Raw genomic sequence first — 7,476 nt, forward strand, 5'->3', positions numbered from 1 at the left:
TAACTAAAATCAATGCTGAGTTTCAAAAGCAATGGGCAATTTTTGTACTTTATCTTATTTCACATCTCTTTGTAATTTCACATTTAGTGTTGGTGTTCAATAAAGTTCCTTCCTTGTTCCATTTTACTTTGTATTTATCGTGCTTTTTTCTGAGTGCTCTCAATTACAACTATGCTTTTAAGTATAACCTTTACAATCATGATTCCTAAGTCTGAATCTTCCTGACCAGAGTGTCAGACCCACAGATCAAACTGTCTACTGGACAGTTTTACGTAGATGTCCCATAGGTACCCCAGACTCTGCATGACCATTTCACTTTTTCTACCAAAACTCCTTTCCCTCCATTGTCTTCCAATTAAGTTGATTGGAAAGTAATATGCCCATTCACCAAAGCCAAACTTAAAGTTTTCCTGACTTCTCCTATTTCCTCACCTCTAATCAATAATCCAAGGAGCCCTTGTGGCACAAACAATTAAATGCTCGATTGTTAACTGAAAGGTTGGTGGTTTCAAGCCTCTCAGTGGTTCTGCAGGAAAAAGACCTGACCTTCTGCTCCTGTAAATATTACAGCCAAGAAAACCCTATGGGGCAGTTCTGTTCTGTTACAAGGGGTGGCTATAAGTTAGAATCAACTTGACAGCACTTAATAACAGCAACAATCAATAATCCAATTCTGCTTGAATAATCTATCTCTGGCTTTTTATCACCACTCCCACTACCCAGCTTCAGTTCCTCATCATTTCCTAGACAATGTTGTTGTTTTCGTTAGGTGCTGGCAAGTCAGTTCTGACTCATAGAGACCCTATGTACAACAGAATGAAACACCGCCTGGTCCTGCACCATTCTCACAGTTGTTGTTATGCTTGAACCAACTGTTGCAGCCACTGCATCAATCCATCTCCTTGAAGGTCTTCCTCTTTTTCGCTGACCCTATACTTTACCAAGCATGATGTCCTTCTCCAGGGAATAGTCCTTCCTGATAACATGTCCACAGTATGTGAGAAGAAGTCTCACCACCCTCACTTCTAAGGAGCATTCTAGCTGTACTTCTTCCAAGACAGATTTGTTCATTCTTCTGGCAGTCCATGGTATATTCAATATTCTTCATCAACACCATGATTCAAAGGTGCCAGTTCTTTTTTTGGTCTTCCTTATTCATTGTCCAGCTTTCGCATGCATATGCGGTCTCTGAAAACACCATGGCTTTGGTCAGGTGCACCTTAGTCTTCAAGGTGACCTCTTGCCTTTTCAAAACTTGGCGGAGGTCTTTTGCAGCGATTTGCTCAATGCTATGTGTCTTTTGATTTCTTGACTGCTGCTTCCACGATGTTGATAGTGGATCCAAGTAAAATGAAATCCTTGAAAACTTCAATCTTTTCTGCATTTATCACTATGCTACTTATTGGTCTAGTTGTGAGGATTTGTGTTTTCAAAATTCAATCCACGACACATTCCATTTCATTTTTGATGGCTTCCAATTTTCCGAGAGTCTTACTTTGTACATTCCACATTCCTATTATTAATGGATGTTTGCAGCTGTTTCTTCACATTTAGAGTCTTGCCTCATCAGCAGATGAAAACCCTGAAAGCCTGATTCTATCCATGTCATTAAGGTCAACTCTACTTTGAGGTGGCCGCTCTTCCTTAGATGTATTTTGAGTGCCTTCCAACCTGGGGACTCACCTTCCGGCACTATATCAGATAATGTTCTACTGCTATTCATAAGGTTTTCAAAAGCTAATTTTTTCAGAAGTAGACTTCCAGGTCCTTCTTCCTAGTCCATCTTAGTCTGGAGACTCTGCTGAAACTTGTCCACCATGGGTGAACCTGCTGGCATTTGAAATACCAGTGGCCACCACAGTATGGCAAACTGACAGACGAGTGGTGGTCCTAGACAATAATAGGAACTAGTCTTTCTATTTCTAGACTTCATCGCATTATACAAATTCTCTCAGTGTAATCCACATATTATAAAAATGTGACCATGTCTCTCCATTGTGTAAAATCATTTGAATTAGGAGACCATCAATGTTTACAGCCATGGCTTTGGAATTAACAGACAAAGATCAAATTACAGCCCTATGGCTTTGAAAACTTACTTAACATTTTATCAGAATCAGTTTCTTTGTTTGTAAAATGATGTAATGATTCATACTGTAAGTACTTATTGTAAGGTCCAATAGGATACTTATAAAATTTTTTCCATAGTGGTTGACCACTCTGTTATTAAGAATAGTATCTCATTATGAGAACCGGTTTCTGTCTTCAGTCTGGTCTCCCATTGCAACACTCAGTTATTTTATTTTTATTTTTTAACAGATTGTGTGGTAGTTGTTCCTACAACGCATGAGGATCCATTCCTTTATGCTCTTATGCATTCTGTATTTTTGACCTGGTTGTATTCTTTCTGAGCTCCAGATCCATACATCCAACTATTTTCTTAACATACACTCTTAGACTGCTCAAGACTGTGTTCAATACAGTATGCCCAACACTAAACTCCTGATCTTGTCCTAACGTTATTCCTACAAACTTGGCCCTCTTCTGTGTTCCCCGTCTCAATGACCAGCACCACTAGCCACCGGCCAAGCTAAAAAAATAAAGAGTGACTTGCTCTCTCTTCTGAGATAGCATTCCAGCTATTTGTCTGAAAATTAGTCTAGCCCCCTAAAATCTATTTGCACCCTGAAACTAGAATTATTTTCAAAAAATACAAATCAAATCATTCCAAACACTTCTTTGGATGCTTCAATTTGTTTTTTTGCTTTCAGTTTAAAGAAAAAATCTGTAACATGGTTTAAAAATCACTCATGGTTAAGCTTCTCTCCAGGCTCATATCATATCATATCACACCATCTCTTGTGATCTGAATCACAATCATACTGTCCATCTTTCTATATATAAATTGAATCAGATTGGTTAAACTTTTTTGTTTTTGGTTACTTATAACTGAACTTTTGTTTGTAAAATTCATATATATGTATATATACACATATATATATATATATACACACATACTAAGCACTAGTTAATTCAATTGTTTAGAATTCTATTGTTTATCTATATCAAAATTTATCCAGTCTACTGTTGATGTGTCGGATTCCCTGGGTGGTGCAGTTAAGCAATTGACTACTAGCCAAAAGGTTGGCCATTTCGAATCCACATAGATGTGCCACGAAAGATGGGTCTGGTGATCTTCTTCTGAGAGATCAGTCTTGAAAACTCTATGGAGCAATTCTACTCTGCACATACGGAGTCATCATGAGTTTGAATCGACTCAACGGCAACTAACAGCAACAACTATTGATGAACATTTAAGCTGCTACTAGTCTGGGATTCTTATAATACTGCTGTTATAAGCATCCTTGTAAATGCCTTTTGATGCACACATGCACGCATTTCTGCATATCTAGAAGTGGAATTTCTAGGTCATAGGTGATTCATATATTCAGCTTCAGTAGATGCTACCAAATGTTTTTCAAAGTGGTTATACTGTTTTGCACTCTCACCAACATAGTATGAGCCTTCTAGTTGATTCATATCTGTGCAAAAATTTGGAATTGCCAATTTTTTCTTTTCCTTTTTCTCTTTTTCCCTCCTTTCCTCTTCCCTCCGCTTCCCTCTCTCCTCTCTCTCCCTTCCTCTCTGCTCCCTTCTCTTTTCCTCTCATCTGTTTCCCCCTTCCCTTCCCTTCTCTTTCCTTCCCTTCCCTTCCCTCTTTTCCTCTCCCCTTTCTCTTCCTTCCCTTCCCTTCTCTCTTCCTTCCTTCCTCCCTCCTTCCCTTGTTGTTGTTGTTGTTGTTAGGTGCCGTCAAGTTGGTTCCAACTCATAGTGACCCTATGCACCACAGAACGAAACACTTTCCAATCCTGCAGCATGCTGACAATCCTTGTTATGCTTGAGCCCATAGTTGCAGCCATGTGTCAATCTATCTCGTTGAGGGTCTTCCTCTTTTTCACTGATCCTGTACTTTACCAAGCATAATGTCTTTCTCCAGGGACTGATCCCTCCTGACAACATGTCCAAAGTATGTAAGACGTAATCTCGCCATCCTTCCTTTTAAGGAGTACGACCAGAATGCTCCTCCTTCCTTTACTCCTTTCTTTACTTCTAGTTATATTGATGGACTGCCAAAAGAATGAACAAATCTGTCTTTGAAAAAGTACAGCCAGAAAGCTCCTTAGAAGCAAGGATGGTGAGTCTTCATCTCATATACTTTGGACAAGTAATCAGGAGGGATCAACCTTTAGGAAGATATCATGCTTGGTAAAGTAGAGAGTCAGTGAAAAAGAGGAAGACCTTCAAGGAGATGCATTGATACAGTGGCGCAACAATGGACTCAAGCATAACAAGGATCATGAGGACGGCTGAGGACTGGGAAATATTCCGTTCTGTTGTACGTAGGGTCAGAACTGACTGGAGAACACCTAACAATAACAGCAACATATTGATGGGCGTGTAAGTCTATGTCATTGTTGAATTACTTTGATTTGACTAACAATGCTGATACTTATTTTTAACGGGCAATTGATTGTCATGTTCTCTTTAGTGAAATATTGTATTTAGTCCATTTTTAACTGTCTTTTTAATATGTATTTATAGTAGCTATTTTTTAAATATTCTGATATGTGCCAGGGGTGTACCTGTAAATATCGTCTCCTATTCCCATAATATCCCTGGTGGCACAGTGGTTAAGCACTTGGCTGCTACTGGAAAAGTCAGCTGCTCAAACCCATCAGCAGCTCTGTAGGAGAACAATGTGACAGTCTGCTTCCACGAAGATTTTAGCTTTGGAAGCCCTATGGGACAGTTCTACCCTGTCTTATACGGTCACTATGAGTCGGAATTGACTCTATGGCAATGGGTTTTTGGGTTTTATTCCCATAATGATGTCTTTTGATGTAATGAAGTTCTTGATTTTTCATGAAGCCATATTAATAATCTTTACTTTTACAGTTAGTGCATTTTGTGTCCTTAACTACACCAATGTCATAGGAACATTAGTCTGTATTTTTTTCTTTTTGGAACTTTATAATTTTACTCTTCACATTTAATTTTAAGCTGTCTTTATAGGATGAGGTTGGGGTCAAGGTACGCATTTTTTTAATAAATGGATATTCTACTCATGCATATATTGAAAACACCAATTTTCTCCACTGTATTGCAATAACATTTATATATATAAAGAGAGAGACAGTCCTAGTGGTACAGTGGTTAAATACTCAACTACTAACCACAAAGTTGGTAGTTCAAATCCACCAGTGGTTTCACAGGAGAAAAAGAGACCTGGAGATCTGCTCCCATAAAGATTACAGGCTAGGAAACCCTATTGAGCAGTTCTGCTTGTCCTATAGAGTAGCTGTGAGTCAGATTATGTGTCTATCTGTTTTTTGTACTGTGGTGGCTTGCATGTTGCTGTGATACTGGAAGTTTTACCACCAGTATTTCAAATGCTAGCAGGGTCACCCTCGGTGGACAGGTTTCAGCTGAGCTTCCACACTAAGACAGACTAGGAAGAAGGATCTGGAAGTCTACTTCTGAAAAAAATTGGCTAGTGAAATCCTTATGAATAACAGTAGAACATTGTCTGATACAGTGCCAGGAAATGAGCTCCTCAGGGTGGAAGACACTCAAAATACAACTGGGAAAGAGCTGCCTCCTCAAAGTAGAATTGATCTTAATGTCATGGATGGAGTCCAGCTTCCAGAACCTTCATTTGCTGATGTGGCACAACTCAAAATGAGAAGAAGCAGCTGCAAACAACCATTAATAATCAAAACACGGAATGTATGATACATGAATCTAGGAAGATTAGAAATCTTCAAAAATGAAATGGACCACATAAACATCCATATCCTAGGCATTAGTGAGCTGAAATGGGCTGGTACTGGCCATTTTGAATCAGATAATCATACCATCTACTATGCTAGGAACGACAAATTGAAGAGGAACGGCGTCACGTTCATCGTCAAAAAGAACATTTCAAGATCTATCCTGAAGTACAGTACCTTGAATGATAGGATAATACCCATATGCCTACAAGGAAGACTAGTTAATATGATTATTATTTAAATTTATGCACCAACCACCAAGGCCAAGTTGAGGAAATTGAAGATTTTTACCAAATTCTGCAGTCTGAAATTGATCGAACACTCAATCAGGATGCATTGATAATTACTGGTGATTGGAATGCAAAAGTTGGAAACAAAGAAGAAGGATTGGTAGTTGGAAAATATGACCTTGGTGACAGAAATCAAGACTAAGATCACATGATAGAATTTTGCAAGACCAACGACTTCTTCATTGCAAATACCTTTTTTCAACAACATATACAGTGACTATACATGTGGACTTCACCAGGTGGAATACACAGGAATCTTTGGAAAGAGACAGTGGAAAATCTCAATATCATCAATCAAAACAAGGCCAGGGGCAGACAGTGGAACAGACCTTCGATTATTCCTTTGCAAGTTCAAGGTGAAGGTGAAGAAAATTAGAATAAGTCCATGAAAGCCAAAGTACAACCTTGAGTATATCCCATCTGAATTTAGAGAACATTTCAAGAATAAATTTGACCCACTGAACACTAATGACTGAAGACCAGACGAATTGTGGAATGACATCAAGGACATCATACATGAAGAAAGCAAGAGGTCATTAAAAAGACAGGAAAGAAAGAAAAGACTAAAATGGATGTCAGAAGAAACTTTGAAAGTTGCTCTTGAACATCCAGTAGCTAAAGCAAAAGGAAGAAATGATGAAGTCAAAGACCTGACCTGAAGATTTCAAAGGATGGCTCAAGAAGACAAAGAAAAGTATTATAATGAAATGTAAAAAGATCTGGAGAAAGAAAAACAGAAGGGAAGAACACGCGCGACATTTCTCAAGCTCAAAGAGCTGAAGAAAATATTCAAGCCTCTAGTTACCATATTGAAAGATTCTACAGAAAAATATTAAACAATGCAGGAAGCATCAAAAGAAGATGGAAGATGTCATGGGTTGAAATGTGTTCCCCAAAAATATGAGTCAACTTGTCTGGGCCATGATTCTCAGTGTTGTGTAGTTGTCCTCTGTTTTGTGATTTTAATTTTCCTATGTGTTGTAAATCCTAATCTCTGCTTGTGGTTAATGAGGCAAGTTTAGATTATGTAAAAGAGGATTAGGGTGGGATTGTAACACTCTTACTAAGGTCACATTCCTGATCCAATGTAAAGGGAGTTTCCCTGGGGTGTGGTCTGAACCATCTTTTATCTTACAAGAGATAAAAAGAAAGGGGAGCGAGCAGAGAGGGGGACCTCATACCACCAAACAAGCAGCTCCAGGAGCAGAGCGCGTCCTTTGGACCCAGGGTTCCTGCATGGAGCAGCTGCTAGACCAGAGGAAGATTGGTGACAAGAACCTTTCTCCGGAGCTGACAGAGACAGAAAGCCTTCCCCTGGAGCTGACGGCCTGAATTTGAACTTGTAGCCTACTAGC

The sequence above is a fragment of the Trichechus manatus genome, unplaced genomic scaffold (genome assembly GCF_000243295.1).
Source record: "Trichechus manatus latirostris isolate Lorelei unplaced genomic scaffold, TriManLat1.0 scaffold00232, whole genome shotgun sequence".
NCBI classification, from domain to species: Eukaryota; Metazoa; Chordata; class Mammalia; order Sirenia; family Trichechidae; genus Trichechus; species Trichechus manatus.